At 51.2% G+C, this 18,364-nt stretch overlaps 1 pseudogene; it reads right to left on the bottom strand.

Annotated features, from left to right (window-relative positions):
* Window positions 1–15,534: 15,534 nt before the first annotated feature.
* Window positions 15,535–17,328, bottom strand: LOC135894941 (gastrula zinc finger protein XlCGF57.1-like; annotated as a pseudogene).
* Window positions 17,329–18,364: the final 1,036 nt, after the last annotated feature.

The raw sequence follows: 18,364 nt of genomic DNA, 5'->3' as shown, positions 1-18,364 counted from the left end.
TGCTGGAGGACGTGATCCACCCAGACCAGACCTACACCGTCCCAGGCCGTAGCATCTTTGATAACCTCTACCTGGTCCGGGATCTCTTGGAGCTTGGGTGTAGGGATGGTCTGTCGTTTGCCCTCCTGTCCCTGGATCAGGAGAAGGCGTTCGACAGGGTGGACCACGGATATCTCCTGGGCACTCTGCAAGCGTTAGGCTTCGGGCCCCAGTTTGTGGGTTTTCTCCAGGTGCTGTACGCTTCCGCAGAGTGTCTGGTCAGGCTCAACTGGACCCTGACCGAGCCGGTCAGCTTCGGGCAGGGAGTGCGGCAGGGGTGCCCCCTCTCGGGCCAGCTGTACGTTCTGGCGATCGAGCCCTTCCTCTGTCTCCTTCGCAGGAGGTTGACGGGGTTGGTGCTTCGGGAGCCGGAGCTGCGGCTGGTCCTGTTGGCGTATGCCGACGATGTGCTCCTCGTGGTCCAGGACCCGGGCGACTTGGTGCGGGTGGAGGCCTGCCAGGCCGTGTACTCGGCAACCTCCTCCACCCGGGTCAACTGGGTCAAGAGCTCTGGCCTGGTGGTCGGGGCCGGGTGGCAGGCGAGCTCCCTCCCACCTGTGCTTCAGGCCATCTGGTGGAGTGCAGGTCCGCTGCTCTATCTCGGCGTTTACCTTTCTGCCACGCATCCGTCTCCGTCAGAGAACTGGCACTGTTTACAGGGCAGGGTGGTGGAGCGGCTCCGGAAATGGACAGGGCTACTCCGGTGCCTCTCCCTTCAAGGGAGGGCACTGGTACTCAATCAACTAGTCCTGTCCATGCTCTGGTACCGGCTCAACCCCGGCCCCGGGCTTCCTGGCCGACCACCGGACGGTGGTTCTGGAATGCTTTTGGCCAGGACTGCACTGGGTCTCTGCAGGGGTTCTGCACCTGCCCCTGGAGGAGGGAGGGCAGGGTCTGAAGTGCTTACGCACTCAGGTCCAGGTCTTCCGCCTCCAGGCCCTGCAGAGGCTCCTTTATGGTGCAGGTAGTCCGGCGTGGAGAGTACTGGCGCACGCCTTCCTGCGCCACTTCCGAGGGCTCCGATAGGACCAGCAGCTCTTTTATCTCGATCCGAGAGGTCTTCCGCGAGACCTCTCCGGGCTGCCGGTCTTCTACCAGGACCTCCTCCGGACCTGGAAACTGTTTTCAACGACCAGGTCCGTGGCGGCCACCGTGGGGGCAGATCTCCTCGCGGAGCCCCTGCTACACAACCCCCAGCTCCGTGTGCAGGTGGCGGAGTCCCCCGCGGTGCGCCGGAGGTTGGTCCTGGCAGAAGTCACCAGAGTCGGAGACCTCCTGGACTACGACCGGGGAGACTGTCTGGATCCCCTGTTGCTCGCTCGGCGCATGGGGCTCTCCAGGCCTTGTACTCCCCGGCGCGTACTTCAGGAGGTGAGGGCCGCTTTGCCACCCGCTGCTCGGGCCTACCTCGACCGGGTCCTGCACGAGGGCGAGCCCCGCCCACCCTCCACCCCAGGCCCTCCGGACCTTTTCATTACGCCCCTGCCCCGTGGACCCAACCGGCCCCCCCGCCCCTTCTCCGTGAGCCGGCTGCACGACTTGCAGCCGGTTCGTTTCCAGACCGCGCCAAGGAAACATCTCTACACGCTCGTGCTCCACACCCTTCACTTCCTCACCTTCATGTCCCTCCCCGACACAAAATGGCAGGACCTCCTACCACCTCTAGAGGGTGAGACGCCCCGGTGGGCCAGCCTATACTCCACCCTGGTCCCAAGGCCCGCCGGGGATATCTGCTGGCGGCTCCTTCATGGGGCCGTGAGCACGGGCGTGTACTTGGTGTGGTTTACCCCTGTCCCAGACACCTGTCCTTTCTGCGGCGTGAGGGAAACCCTGGCTCACGTTTACTTGGAGTGCGCCAGGTTGCAGCCCCTACACCGGCTCCTCACCGACATTATGTTGCGTTTTTGGTTACACTTTTCCCCTCACCTTCTTATTGACGCACTCCCTATCCGTGGCCCCACAAAGTCACGGGACCTCCTGGTCAACTTCCTCTTGGCCCTGGCTAAACTGGCCATCTATAAAACCAGTAGGGTGTCCAGACAGCAAATGTGAAAAATCGGGATGGGGGTGGGGGTTAATAGGAGCCTATATAAGAAAAAGACCCAAAAATCGGGACTGTCCCTATAAAATCGGGACATCTGGTCACCCTAAAAACCAGGGAGAGGAGGTTGGCCGATGGAGGTTCCTGTGACTGTGGGGCCTGTTTCCGATCATCTGTCCGTTCACGTATCCGGGCAGAGTTCCTCTGGGCGGCGTCCACTGGCTCCCTTGACGCCTTTGAGGAGCAGTGGGCGCTGTCCGGGGTTCTCTGCTCGGTGTCCCCGTCAGGTTCCCTTCATTTAGCCCTGTGACCTCACTCCTGTTCCTGTTATTACATTAGTTGTCTCCCGTAATCAGTTGGTTTTCGGGTCCTGTAGATCTTCCCCTTAGGCGGGGGGGGGGGGGGGAGATCCTTTAGCACTTCCTAAGCGGAAGGAATGGCTTTGAGTCACTTTGCTGCTCCGGTGAAGATAGGTGTTATATGGTTTGCTTGAAAGGAGTCCTTGTTGATGGGTAGTATTACTGTTTTCTTGCTAATTGTTTAGCCCTGGAGTCAACCTTGTTAGCTGGTTAATGTCTAGTGGGCAGCCAGTGCCTCCCCTCCTTGCATTAAAGGGCAAAAAAATGTCAGTGCAGAGTTCAAGTTGCCTGGTGGGATATTGGGCCAGAACCTCAGCTTCAGCCAAATTCATGCTCGTGAAATACCCCGTTAAGGTTTCCCACATAACCTTAACCTTGCCCTCTTTCAGAACTTCCCCGTTAACACACATACATTTACTCGGCTGACCCCCCACCATACAAGCTTTTCACCTCCGCTTACAGCCCTTCAAACCTGAGTCCCCAGCCTCAGATGGGCCTGACCAGGCACTGAGCCTAATCCAGACAGGGGCGGAACCCACTCCCACCCCCGCTACTCAGAGACACCCTCTGATCACCTCCCTCAACCACACTGGCCCCACCCACACTCCCTGGGTGGGGAGTTTAGCTTCCCTTTTGATGCTCTGAGCCCCACGGGGTGCAGCCGGAGCTGAGATAGGTGCCTGCAGCTAGTCCTCTGTTAGTGCCGAATGGTTAATTTGGATGGTGTTAATTCTCTGTGGGCCTGGCCCGTGTTGCTTATTCAAAGAAACAAGACTCAATTATCCGTTTTAGACATTTTATTCAAATGGTGAACAAATAAAATCAAGCGCCCACATCACGACGGCTAATCTGCCATACACACGAAGGGTTAAATTACACCGGCACACAGTTTAAGGTCAAAGTCGTACATCGAAGCGTGAACCGTGAGATTGCTTTGGAATCCAGCCGTCAATTAAGTCAAGTCGTCAGATTAATACAAGAGAAAATCAACCCTGATAAAATCTAAAACAGGAACCCAAAGGGCAGCCTTGCGTATTTAGTTATAAACTCTAATCAGTGATCTCTACCTAGGCACTACAAACCAGCTGTGGCGGGCTGAATATCTCAATACGGAAACCAAATTAGTGCTTGCATTTAAACCGCCTCAAAGCCAATTAAAGCTTCTTCCTTAGGCTTTAGGTTTCAGAGTGGCAGCCGTGTTAGTCTGTATCCGCAAAAACAACGAGGAGTCCTTGTGGCCTTTATGGGGCCAGCTGGGTCTGTTTGGGGCGTGGCCACAGCTGAGGCTGTTTCCCCAATCAGCCCCGCTTTTCCCCCTGCCCCAGCCCTTTCCAGGGCTGTCTTAAGCCCTTCCAGGCAGGAGTGGGCGACCACCCCGCTACCCACCCCCTGATATCCCATCACCAATGCAGACAGTACCTGCAAAACTCCCCCGCAACATCCCCAGGTCAATCCGCCCCACTCCCTGCTCCGTCACAGCTGGGTCACTGCAAAAAGTCATTTCCCTCTGCTGAGACTCACCCCTTCTTCTCAACTGTTGGGAATGGGCGACGCCCACCTTGATTGCATTGGCCTCGTTAGCACTGACCCCCCACACACACTTGGTAAGGCAAATCCCATCTTTTCATGCGCTGTGATATATATATTGCTTACTGTATTTTTCACTCCATGCATCTGATGAAGTGGGTTCTAGCCCACGAAAGCTTATGCCCAAATAAATTTGTTGGTCTCTAAGGTGCCACAAGGACTCTTCGTTGTTTTTTTCCTTAGGCAATGTCTACACTGAGTATCTTACCGCGCCGCTGTAAGTTCTCCCGTGGAGCCGGACTTTGCCGGCAGGAGAGCGCTCTCCCGCCGGCAAAATCAAACCACTCCCAGCTGTGTCGGGGGGCTGGGGGAAGCGTCTCCCGCCGACAAAGTGCTGTCCACACCGGTGCTTTTTGTCAGTAAAGCGTATGTTGGTCGGGAGGGTGTTTCACACCCCAGCCAACAAAAGTTGTAGCAACAGAAGTGCCGTGTAGACATAGCCTCAGCGTTCACTCGTGTGTTGCTAACCCTTCTCCTTGCCCTCCCCAGCAACGCACCAATATAAATACAGATCTTACGGCGACTTGACACATTTTATACAGTTTATACCCAGCAACTTAGAGCGTTTGAACGCTTTCTCAGATGAGGCTCAGACCTTCAGTCATTTCGTAGGGCAGAGATTTGGGACCACTAAGGGCTTCTCTAAACTACCTCTTAAGTCACTGGTCCCCAGATGTTGAGGGTCACACCCCTCTTCTGTTATACCAATAGAATAAAAACCAGCAGGATCTTATTAAGAGGGATAAGGCAAAGATGCCACATTTATTGTAAATATAATAATACTATAAAAGATAACAGTAAACAACGTTGTTTGGCTACTTATTCCTATTACTACTTATTTCTTATACACACACATTATACCCAATACCTATACACACACACACACACACACACACACACACACCCATCAGATGTTCTGCAGCTGCTGCATAGTTACCAGTCCTGCTTGAGTCTGTGGCTTGAGTTTGCAGCTTGGGTTCGTAGCTTGTGGCGGCTAACTGGCCAGGAAAGCCGGGCACAAGGATGAGCTGGGTCTCTGTTGGGAATGCACCGATGCCCTTCCATGTTGGCAGCAAAATGTTACCCTTCTCCCAAAGTTTTCCATCTCACCCATCCTTTTTGTAGGCTTTAGTTTGAATCCAGAGTCTATAGGTCTTGCTGTGTCACGCTGCCTCTGGGTTTGGTGATTGATCACCCGTCAATTGCAGACATGACTTTCAGCCTGGGACCGGGCTTTGATCTTCCTTCTATTGTACCTTTTCTTTTTAGGGTGGATTCTTCTTACTTTGTTAGGGCTCTTGTCTGCATCTTCAGCCGTTGATGTTTTAACTCTATTTAATCAGGACAGGCTGGGGCTGGAGGTTGATTCCATCACTCATACATCCCTCATTCACACATTTAAACTAAACTAATAAGATTACACCAGGGTTTGCAAAAATGAAGGTTGCAGCAAGCCCTTACAAAATGGAGTAAGCATTTTAAAATGGGGTTTGAATTACAATATGGCAAATAGTGAACAGAAGTTACAATATAGACAAATATAGTAAATGGTGAACAGAAGTTACACTACTGAAACAGTGCAAGTCTCAGTGATTTAAGCAGGAATTGGATTGATAGTGAAACTTACAGAGGCAGCTGACTGAACAGCTATGGCTCTTAACAGGCATCTGAATTGTTATTTAGCCAGTTATTGGGGTAACCGGTTTTATGAATGAATATTGTTTCATTCATAAAACTTTACTTATGAAGTTGCATTAATAAAGTGAACAATTAAAAACAATTTCATTCATCAGTCCTACATTGTCCCCCTTTTGACCCTTCAATCCAGGGGTATTGAATGGGTCACACTTTATGTAATTGTTTTAAGGCAGAACCATCATAACAGTTAGGATTACTAATAGGACAATGATGGGATGAAAAATTATATTTAGAACTGCTGACCAGGTGGGCTGCTCCTACAACACTCTGCAGTTGTTATTGTAGGGCACAGGTGATCTGTTGCAAACAAACCAAACAATTATAACCAGGTGAATATAACTAAAACCATTACAATAGAACCTAAACACAAATGCGAACAATTATAATTATAATAATTGGGAATATAATAAAACCATTATGATTACAATAATTGGGTACATTGACAAACAAGATGAGGCCCAAGTTTGATGCTGCAATAGCCATCAAACAATAAAAGTCACTGAGCTCAGGACCTGCCCAAGCACACACAACAAATAAGATTTTGTAGGAGTACCACAGTTGTTATGCAAAGTTAAGCTGATTTGGACTTAAACTAACATTTAGTTGCTAAAATGTTGCAGAATCCCTATTTTTAACAGTTGTTCTCAAGAGGTTTCTGGGGACCTGAAAGATGGAGCCCTACAATTATGGGCCAAGGTCTTACAGGTTATGGGGGCCCAAAAACTACCCTTCAGGGCTTGGGGAAGTAGAACCAGAGTGCATAGAGGAAAGTGTGGAATTAATAATAATACAAGCAAATGTAACTAACAATACAAATGTATCAATAACAAAGATCAACAACAAAATGATTATTAGAGAACCTAAAAAAAACAAAAAACAAAAATAAACCTGATGCACTGGGGACCAAAGTCCTTTGGACACAAGTGGTGATTGATAAATTGGATGGACATGGGGGAAGTAGAGAGAGGAAAAGAGATTTGCCCTGTCTAGTGTAGTATCCCCTCTCTCTCTGGACCCAATGCTAGCACAGGACACCACTAGGGACAGACACAGAACATGCAACACAGAACACTGAACACAGACTTTGTCATGACACTATAACCATGGTATTTTATAACTCTTCAGCTGGTACCAGCTCTCCTGATGTTCTGGTTTAGAGCCTGAAAGATAAAAGCTTGGAAACAAATTAGCACAGTGCTTTCACCATGGCAGAACCTGCTTAGTTTTTGCCACAGTGTGTTTGGTACTTGGGGCTGCACAAATGCTAATTAAGTGGTGCATTTTTTGTGAGTGTAAATCCTCCCTTTCTCTCAGTAAAAGGGCGTTAACACTTCATCTAGAAAAAAAATTCTGTTTTAAAATCGCCAGCCATTTTGCCATGGCCTGGAGATCTGAGGCAGAAGCAGGCACTGTTGTTAACTGTTTCAATAGCATTTTGGCCCTGGGAGGAGGAATTTACCAAAATATCCCAAATATCCCCCTTCCCAATCTCCAGAGGGGTCCCAAAGGTCTGCCCCCTTCTGGGGTCTTAAATGTTTCTTCTCCTGATGTTACTGCTGCTGTAAGATTTGAGAGTGCTGTTTTAACTCTCTGTACCCAACCTGTTTTCCAGTTTCTCTATCTGTTGCTTGCCTGGGCCCGATCCTGCTTTTTCCAATAAACAGTTCCTTTCCATGGGCACAAGCCTTGTTCCACTACCAATTTAGCAAGGAGGGTGGGCTTTCCAACTAGCCCCCACCCTTCCTGGTTCCGTTCCTTAAACATTTTCTTCAAAATTGTGAAATTACCACAATATTACTTACAAAAAAAAAAAAAAAAAAAACAAACAAACATAAACCACACTACACTGCCCAAACTCCTATATCCTTCAGAGTTTGGTTTAACAGAACAAGATCTGTATCTTATGTTTTTAACCCACTCTGGGCCAGAGGGAGAGACGCTAAGCTTCCCTCTGTATTGCTCGGCCTTCTACCACCGAGGGTTCATACACCAAAAATAAAAACCCCTCCCAGGGGCAGAGCGAGAAACCCTAAGTTCTCCCCTTATGCTCAGTCATGCTACGACTGAGGGTGTATGCACCTTTTCTTGCTGCCCAAACTCCTATAGCCTTCAGAGTTTGGTTTAACAGAACTTGTTCAGCGAGCAGCACTGTCTGGTCCCTGGGACCCTCTTGCTGCCCTTGATTTTTCTTTCTTTTCCTGCTACCTACCCGGAGGCCAGTAGTTTTGTTAATAATGTTCCTGCTACCTACCCGGAGGCCAGCAGTTTTATTAACTAACAATGTTCCTGCTACCTACCCGGAGGCCAGCAGTTTTGTTAACAGTGTTCCTGCTACCTACCCGGAGGCCAGCAGTTTTGTTAACAATTTTACTTTTCCTACTACCTTCACGGAGGCCAGCAGGTTTTTTGTTAAAAATATTATGAGCTCTTTATTTTCCTGCTACCCACACGGGGGCCAGCAGTTTTGGTTAACCAAGAATAGAACCGTGCTCTGTAGAGCCGGTTGTGTGCACACAAATTGGTTTACAATAAGTGAGGCAAAAATACCAATAATCCCCCTTTCGCTATTCTCCACCAAAATGTTATACCAATAGAATAAAAACCAGCAGGATCTTATTAAGAGGGATAAGGCAAAGATGCCACATTTATTGTAAATATAATAATACTATAAAAGATAACAGTAAACAACGTTGTTTGGCTACTTATTCCTATTACTACTTATTTCTTATACACACACATTATACCCAATACCTACACACACACACACACACACACACACACACACACACACACACACACACACACACACACACCCATCAGATGTTCTGCAGCTGCTGCATAGTTACCAGTCCTGCTTGAGTCTGTGGCTTGAGTTTGCAGCTTGGGTTCGTAGCTTGTGGCGGCTAACTGGCCAGGAAAGCCGGGCACAAGGACAAGCTGGGTCTCTGTTGGGAATGCACCGATGCCCTTCCATGTTGGCAGCAAAATGTTACCCTTCTCCCAAAGTTTTCCATCTCACCCATCCTTTTTGTAGGCTTTAGTTTGAATCCAGAGTCTATAGGTCTTGCTGTGTCACGCTGCCTCTGGGTTTGGTGATTGATCACCCATCAATTGCAGACATGACTTTCAGCCTGGGACCGGGCTTTGATCTTCCTTCTATTGTACCTTTTCTTTTTAGGGTGGATTCTTCTTACTTTGTTAGGGCTCTTGTCTGCATCTTCAGCCGTTGATGTTTTAACTCTATTTAATCAGGACAGGCTGGGGCTGGAGGTTGATTCCATCACTCATACATACCTCATTCACACATTTAAACTAAACTAATAAGATTACACCAGGGTTTGCAAAAATGAAGGTTGCAGCAAGCCCTTACAAAATGGAGTAAGCATTTTAAAATGGGGTTTGAATTACAATATGGCAAATAGTGAACAGAAGTTACAATATAGACAAATATAGTAAATGGTGAACAGAAGTTACACTACTGAAACAGTGCAAGTCTCAGTGATTTAAGCAGGAATTGGATTGATAGTGAAACTTACAGAGGCAGCTGACTGAACAGCTATGGCTCTTAACAGGCATCTGAATTGTTATTTAGCCAGTTATTGGGGTAACCGGTTTTATGAATGAATATTGTTTCATTCATAAAACTTTACTTATGAAGTTGCATTAATAAAGTGAACAATTAAAAACAATTTCATTCATCAGTCCTACACTTCCCCCTGTCCGTGCCTCTCGCCCCCTCCCCGGAGTTGGGGCCAGGAGTGGGGCCATGGTTCCCGGGGCGGGGGGCAGGACGCAGACAGGAGTACAGGGGCCGCAGCTGGGGGTGCGTCTGGGGGTGCGACTGGACCTGGGAACGGAGCCGTGGCCAGGGGCCGAGGCTGGGGGTGGGAGTGGAGCTGCACCCGGGCCGTGGTGGGCTTGCAGCCGGGGGCGGAGCCGCGCCAAGGCTGGGGACAGGGCCAGGCGCGGGGCCAGGAGCCAGGACCATGGCTGGGGGCGGGGCCGGAGCAGAGCTGGTAGTGGGGTGGGGCTGGGTGGTGCTCCCTCCCCGCCCCAAGGGGGCTGGCCCGGACCTTCAACACCCCCCCCCCCCCGAATGTTCCTCTAGCAGGGGTGCGTCCCACAGTTTGGGGACCTCTGGCTTAAGTCGATGTAACTTATGTCGCTCGCGGGGTGTGAAAAAGCCCTTAGGTTTGCGTAACTATTCTTTCTATAGCATTCCCGGTATGGATTTTCCAGGTGCTTTTACACGCATGCGCACGCTGAGCCTGCCGATATAACAGAAAAGCCGGGCTGTCTCCCAGTTAATAAAAACAAAAGACCAAAAATAGGAAAAAAAAGTTCAGTAAGTGCCTATCATGACAAAGGGCCGGACCTCTGCGACTCTCAGATTCTTTGGATGCGCCCGGAGTCAGAGCTCGAGCTACCGTCGGGGATCTAGGTCGTGGGGTAGCTGACCCCGCGCTTCAGGCTCGTGAGGTTTTTCGGGTACAGAGACTCTAGTCAAAGCTGGCCTGGCCTGTCTTTGATGTTGTGACATCCTTCCACAGAGAGGATGAGTCCGGAGGTCCAGAAAAGTCATCCTCTCTTCCAGAGCGTGTTGTCCTGAAAGGCAAAGGACTTCTGCTTTTCCCTTCATCTTGATCCTCGATGATTTTCAGGCCAATGTCAATTTGGAAAAGTCCCGCTTAGCCCTGCATAAGAATATAAAAACGGCCAGACTGGGTCAGACCAAAGGTCCATCTAGCCCAGTGTCCTGTCTTCTGACAGTGGCCAATAGCAGGTGCCCCAGAGGGAATGAACAGAATAAGGAATCATCAAGTGATCCATCCCCTGTCGCCCATTCCCAGCTTCTGGCAAACAGACCAGGGACACCATCCCCGCCCAGCCTGGCTAATAGCCATTGATGGACCGATCCTCCAGGAACTTATCAAGTTCTTTTTTGAACCCTGTTATAGTCTTGGCCTTTGCAACAGCTGTTTCCTTAAACTATCTGTTGTTGCAAACCACATGCAGTGTGGATGTGGGACCCCCACAATATCAAAAGGAAAAGAAACACAAGGCCATTTATGGGGCGGTTTTTTCCATAGCCTGGCCTGAGGGTTAAACAGCAGTGCTCTAAAATCTGGCCTCCTTAAAAGGAAAAGGCACCTTTGCACCCACCCAAATAACTGGTTGCTATATAAACAGAAAAGCCAGCATCGTGGACCCATCGCCATTTTAAATACCGACATCTCCTGAGAGATGGGACTGCATCACTTGATGATTCCCTGTTCTGTTTATTCCCTCTGGGGCACCTGGCATGGGCCACTGTCAGAAGACAGGATCCTGGGCTAGATGGACCTCTGGTCTGACCCAGTCTGGCCGTTCTGATGTTCTCATCTTTGCTTTGCGAAGTGGGGAACTCAATGGTTGTTACTGTGTAGCTGGGTCAAAGGCTACCCGGCTTGTCTCCTCAATTTGTTTTTCTCTTAATTGAACGTTGATTTTCAAGTGTATCAAAATCAATTCCATCTGAAATCATTGAAGTCTATACTGGGTCTGTACTTTCATATACTGTCTGCTCGTTCTCATATGTCCCAACCTCATCCCCTCTGGAGTCAGGTTTTACTTCAGAAGTCTTTAATCCAGAGAGAGTAAACGACATCAAATACACTTTTCAGGATTAGCCACCCTTTCTTATAGGCCTGAAAACAAACGAAGAACAGACAACCCAAGATAACTATCATTGAGAACCTGCATGAGAGTGTACCTACCACATAATCTGTGTCTTGCTCTGTAATAAATCACTTCATCTTTAATGCCATTTGCACTGGTGACAACACGTTCAAAGACTGCAAAATTGGATCACGTGTGTTAGTTTTCTCTTATTCCCCATTTCCTCCACGGGAACCCTGGGTGAAGTTGTGTTCTGCACTAACGTAGGTGCCATCCGTTTCTTGTGAGTTCATTGATCTCCGGGTCTTTTGCCCTAAAGGTGGGAGAAAGTCTCCTCCCCCTCTGTGGGAAGGTTTGCTCAATGAGAAAAAGCACCCAGACTCTATTTCCACACTTTCTAATCATTCAGAGGAGCAGGAGGTAGAGAAGTGGTGCCAATCCATAAGCCACAAGAGCCGAACAAGAGCAGAGAAGTAGAACTCAACATTCATGCAACCTGAGCTCAGAGTCTTACACATTCCTTCCCCCGTGGGTGACCATCACTTGCGTAGGATGGCCATGCTTCTTGTCCAGCAAGGCAGCCAGACTGGGATTCATGGGGAAGCAATGGCCATCAATCGTTTCTCTCTTTGTCTCATGACACTTCAGATCCAAATGGGAAGGGGACAATCACTCCCCACTGAAACATGACAACTTGTGGGACCGTAATCAATATCACTGAGCTAGGGAGTCAGGTTCTGTCATGGAGTGTGGGGGAGTCGGGGCCCTGCACCTCCCACTTCCTGCGATTCACTGGGACTCTCAGCCAGCCGGTAACACAGAAGGTTTATTAGACAACAGGAACAGCCCAAAACAGAGTTTATAGGTACAGGAAACAGGACCCCTCAGTCAGATCCATCTTGGGAGGTAGGGAGCCCAGACCCCAGTTCTGGGCCTCCCTCCATTTCCCCAGCCAGCTCCAAACAGAAACCCCCTCCACCCCCTCTTCTAGCCTTTGTCTCTTTCCTAGGCAAGGAGACCACCTGATCTTTGTTCTCCAACACCTTCAGTTGGCACCTTGCAAAGGAGGGGCCCAGGCCATCATTTGCTGGGAGACAGGGTGTCGGGCATCACCCCTGCCTTCTAGGGCTCTGCAACAATCACACGCCCTTATCCCACCACCTAGATACTTAAGAAAGGCATAGGGGAAACCGAGGCACCCACACAGTATTCAGAGAAAATATTAAGAACATTCCCACTTCGTGACAGGTTCTAAATACAAAGAGTTTACCTGGCCATAGGCCACCATAGCATGGAACTTTGGACACCCGCTATTTCTACGGAAATTCGTGTCTAATCCTTGGCCTTGGATGGGGGTAACTTCATATTTCTCAGGAGAGGAATCCACACAAAATCTCAGGAGTAATCATGAGGAACGGCTTCCCCAAACACGTCCAGTTTATTTATTTAATCTGATGGTACAGACCTAAATTAGGGACACGACACAGGCCTGGATCACAGTCCCTATCTATTAAAAAACAGACAGAATCCAGCAGCTCTCTCACATTCAACACTCAATTCATTGTAGACACGGTTGCAGCATTTACAAGGGGTAAGCGCCACAACACGGCTCGTTCCATTTCCTCCGGCTCTACCTAGATAGGGATGACATGGTCTAAACGGCACCCGATTAAGAAGGTGATATGTTCAGGAGTAGCCTTCTGTCTGGTCTGGGCCGCAACAGCTTTGGGAAGCAAATATGTGGGGGTCAGTGTGTTTTAAGCGAATGATCGTTTCTCTCATAGCGCCCCCCCCCCCCTGGCCCATCAATCTGAGCTGATGCTGTCAAACAAAACTAATATCCCAATATTGGACCAATCATGACAGAGAGGAAATCCCACCACACAAAGGGGTGTCAGACACTTTCAAATTTCCTATCAAATGAAATTCCAGAGCAGATGACGTCTGATGACTCAAAATCAGACGATTGTATTCTCCCCCGATGCAGTCAAACCTGCTTCACTCAGAGCCACTTCATTATTATTCAGCAGTCCTATTTACCCCCCAAAAAAGTTTTAGCATCACGGTAATGGGGGGAAACAGCCAACGTTCCCACCTTGCAAAGAATCCCGGCTCAGCAGGAAAAAACTCAGAAATACTTTTCCGATGGACAGAAACCAGGATTAAAACAGGGACGGATCACTGCGTTTGGGATCCATTCAAATCCCCCCTCCAGCGCTTTCACCTCCAGCCTCAGTGAGTTTGATTTAGGATCAGAGCGAGAAAACTCACCCGCAGAGGGCTGCGAACATTGTATCATGTGGCACTGCAGGAGCTGGAGGGGTAGAAAGTGGGGATTATAAATTCTGTTGCGGCTCACGCGGACGGCTGGGCTGGGATTGGAGAAGTGGGATCTTGATGGCGATGTGGAAGGAGGGAATCCCTGATCTCCCTCGGGAAAGAGAGGCTGAAATGACGTTTATCCCCTGTGCTGCTTTCCCCTATCACTCTGATCAACACTCGACCAACTGGGAATGACACGTTCTGTCCCATAGGCGCTGACTCCGTGGGTGCTCTGGGGCTGGAGCACCCATGGAAAGAGAACCGGCAGCCTCCCCCCCTCCCGCCCCAGAGTGGACAGAAAGGATCCCAGCCCCAGCACCCGGGGGGCCCCCAGTGCTGTGTGGCCCCAGCCACCCCAAGTCCTGGCCGCAGGCCACCCCAGCCTTCGCCCTAGCCCCAACCCCAACCCCAGCCCCAGCCCACTTCCCGGAAGAGGAGCAGCCAGCCTGCCTGGCCTGTGGCCAAGGGGGAAGGGCAAGCAGGAGGGGGGCTTCTGGGTCGACCGTGGGAGGGGCCACGCTGGGCTTATTTGGGGAGTGTCACGGACTCACAGCTCGGGCCCACTCTTGGCCCCGTGCGGTCCATGGGGGGGGCCCCTTTCAGTGCGACAGCCCTTCTCGGAGGTCCACTCTCTCTCGGGGTCAGGCCCCTCCACCTCCTGGAGCCGCACCTCTCTGAGCCTTAGCACGTCTGTCTCTGCCGCGGGCCCCCTCAGAGAGTCCACTCGCTCCGGACCCCCAGGGCCTCCACCCCCCGAAGGGGATGATGCCTCCCCCCGCCCTGTTCTCTAGCCCGGAGCGACTCTCAGCCAGCGTAAAACAGGAGGGTTTATTGAGCGACTGAACCCAGCACAGGAAACTCTCCGGCCTCAGGCCTGGCCTCCCTCAGCCCAGCACATCCCAGTCTCCCTGCATCCAGGGGGGCTCTGCCTGCCCCCCCTCTCCAGCCCCGACCCCCCTGCTTCCCAGCTGGGCATCTGAGATCCCCGGCCCCAAGCCCCGCCTCTGTCCATTGTCTTCTTTCCAGGTAAACAGGGTCCTCTGGGCCTCCTCTCCTCTCCGTCCCCCTCTGGCTGGAACGGGCTGGTCAGGTCACCGGGGTCCTCTCTTCACAGCCCATTGTCCTCCCACTGGCCAGAACCGGCTGTGACTCTGAGCTGGGTCTCCGGTGAGGGTCGTCAGGTCACCAGTCGCCGGGGTATCCCTCCTCCAGGCCATTGGCTGGGGCCCCAAGTTCCCTCTCCGGTCCTCTGTAACAACAAACTCCCTCTCCCCTCCTCTCGTTAAACCAGTAACACTCAGGGACACTGAGTCCCACCCCCTCTGCATGCAAACCATTGGAAAACCACGAAAAGATAAGAAAATCCCCCACTTCGTCACAGGGAGGCCCGGCCTGCCCCAGCCTACGATACGCCCCGCCCATGCTCGTGGGCGACAAGGCCTGACCTTCGACCAAAGCGTTTCCCGCACTCAGAGCATGTGTTGGGTCTCTCACCCGTGGGGAGTCTCTGATGTGTGATAAGGCGAGAGCTCTCTGTAGCGGCTCTCAACCTTTGCCGACAACTGTACCCCTTTCCGGAGTCTGATTTGTCTTGCGTCCCCCAAAGTTTCACCTCACCTGCTTACAAAACCAGACCTACAAATACAAAAGTGTCCCGGCCACCCGAGTACTAAAAATGTGCTGATGTTCTCATTTTTACCATAGCATTATAAAATAAATCCGTTGGAATAGAAATATTGTACTTGCATTTCAATGTATAGCTTATAGAGCAGTATAAACAAGTCATTGTCCGTAGGAAATTTGAGTTTGTACTGATTTCGCTCGCGCTTTTTATGTAGCCTGTTGTAAAGCTAGGTAGCTATCGAGATGAGTTGATGTGCCCCCTGGAAGACCTCTGTGTATCCCCAGGGGGACGTGTACTCCTGGTTGAGACCCACTGGTGTAGAGTGTCTCTCCAGTGTGGATTCTCAGATGCCTAAAAAGGGCACAGCTCTGACTGAAGCTTTTCCCACACTCGGAGCACGTATAGGGTCTCTCACCCGTGGGGATTCTCTGGTGTCTGAGGAAGGATGCGCCATGACTGAAGTTTTTCCCGCACTCAGAGCACATTCAGCGTGTCTCCCCCATGTGGATTCTCTGATGAGAGATAAGGTTTGAGCTCTGCCGGAAGCGTTTCCCACACTCGGAGCAGGCGTAGGGCGTCTCTCCGGTGTGAATCCTCCGGTGCGTGATGAGGCTGGATCTCTGCCGGAAGCGTTTCCCGCACTCGGCGCAGGCGTAGGGCGTCTCCCCGGTGTGGATTCTCCGGTGGGTGGTCAGAGTGGAGCTGTGGCTGAAGCTTTTCCCACACTCGGAGCACGTGTAGGGCGTCTCGCCGGTGTGAATCCTCCAATGGGTGCGGAGGCCGGAGCTTCGCCGGAAGCTTTTCCCGCACTCGGAGCATTTGTAGGGCGTCTCTCCCGTGTGGATTCTCCAGTGCGTGGTCAAGGCAGAGCTGTGGCTGAAACGTTTCCCGCACTCGGAGCACGGGTAAGGGGTCTCCCCGGTGTGGATCCTCAGATGTCTAATAAGGGCAGAGCTGTGGCTAAAACGTTTCCCGCACTCGGAGCAGGCGTAGGGGGCCTCTTCCATGTGGATTCTCCAATGCGTGATGAGGGTCGAGCTCTGCCGGAAGCTTTTCCCGCACTCAGAGCACGTGTAAGGCATCTCCCCCGTGTGGACTCGCCGATGTCTAATAAAGGTTGATCTCTGGCTGAAGCATTTCCCACACTCGGCGCAGGCGTAGGGCGTCTCCCCGGTGTGGATCCTCCGATGGGTGTTCAGGTTTGAGCTCTGCCGGAAGCTTTTCCCGCACTCGGCGCAGGTGTAGGGCGTGTCTCCGGTGTGGATCCTCCGATGTGCGATGAGGGTCGAGCTCAGACTGAAGCGTTTCCCGCACTCGGCGCAGCTGTAGGGCGTCTCTCCCGTGTGGATCCTCCGGTGCGTGATCAGGGCAGAGCACCGATTGAAGCTTTTCCCGCACTCGGCGCAGGCGTAGGGCGTCTCCCCGGTGTGGATGGTCTGATGTCGAATGAAGGTTGAGCTCTGGCTGAAGCGTTTCCCGCACTCGGCGCAGGTGTAGGGCGTCTCGCCGGTGTGGATCCTCCAATGCGTGATGAGGTTTGAGCTCTGCCGGAAGCTTTTCCCGCACTCGGCGCAGGTGTAGGGCGTCTCGCCGGTGTGGATTCTCTGGTGCGTGATCAGGTTTGAGCTCCGCCGGAAGCTTTTCCCGCACTCGGCACAGGTGTAGGGCGTCTCGCCGGTGTGGATTCTCCGGTGGGTGACCAGGGATGAGCTCTGGCTAAAGCGTTTCCCGCACTCGGCGCATGCGAATGGGGTCTCTCCTGTGTGGATTCTCTGGTGTCTAATAAGGGAGGAGCTCTGGCTGAAGCTTTTCCCACACTCAGAGCATGTGTAGGGTCTCTCGCCCGTGAGGATGCTCCGGTGCCTCATACGGTGTGAGCAGCTCCTGACGGTTTCCTCCGCCCTGCGCTGACTCTCACAGGCTTTGGCCAACCACAGCAAACGTCCTCCTGGATCACCATCATCCTGCTGGGGCTTCTCCTCCCCGTTCTCACTCGCCATCCCGGCGTCACCTGCTGGGACAGAGAAAGAATCCAGACACGGGTCATCCCCTGTGCCGGGGAGACAGAAAACCTCTGAGAGAGGGATGGGAAAAGGGGGGAAGGAACCAAAATAAGTGACGGAGGGAATCAAAGAAATCAGGAGCTGAAATCTCCCCCCCCAAAAAAAAACCCTTCCCCAAAGTAAAGAGATGGGAGGGGATCAACTCTGAATCCACAACCCACCCCAGCATTCAGAGGAAGGGACATATTGGTTCCTTCACCAAGGAGGGTAACTGACAGCAAGAGGTTTTTTCCCCAGAAAGATGGATCACAGCCTGTTTGGCTCCAAAATGGTTGAGCTACAAATGGGTGAGCTACACTTTATCAGACATGAGGGTCCCTTGTTCATGAAGTCTTACGCTTCAGAAGGCAGGTTATGATTTTATTTTTTTATGAAGCCATTTCTGTCCAGTACTTCTCCTTCCTGCAACTGAACCTCTATGCTCAATTCAATCCAGCTACCCTTGCTTTTGCTACTAACTCATCGAAGTACTGTGGGTAGAGAGGAGCTGTGATCTGAGGTGAAACGGGTAAGCTGGAGCGAACTGTTTCTTTGCAAGAAACAGATTGGTGAAAACGGTCAGTGTCCAGGGGACTAAGGGCTGGACACTCAGAAGTTCTCGCAACAAACTTTTTGCTGGCCAACTCTTGCTGGTGGTCACTCAGACACATTTTCCTAAAATACTTAACTAACTTTAGGGAAAAAAACAAATAAATATACACATGTACAGGTCCAAATCATAGTAATTTATTTATGTAGGATCTTTATTGTTTTTTTAGACACCAGAGCTGAAGCCTGGTGGGAGAGGGGGCTGAAGCTCACTCGTGGAGTCCCATGTGGCTGAAGACGGTGGGGGGCACAATCTCAACAGGGCTGCCCAGAGGATTCAGGGGGCCTGGGGCAAAGCAATTTTGGGGGCCCCTTCCATTAAAAAAAAGTTGCAATACCATAGAATACTATATTCTCGTGGGGGCCCCTGTGGGGCCCAGGGCCT

Source organism: Emys orbicularis (genome assembly GCF_028017835.1).
Source record: "Emys orbicularis isolate rEmyOrb1 chromosome 21 unlocalized genomic scaffold, rEmyOrb1.hap1 SUPER_21_unloc_1, whole genome shotgun sequence".
Taxonomy (NCBI): Eukaryota; Metazoa; Chordata; order Testudines; family Emydidae; genus Emys; species Emys orbicularis.
The sequence above is the reverse complement of the archived record's forward strand: the minus strand, read 5'-3'. Positions and strand labels throughout refer to the sequence as shown.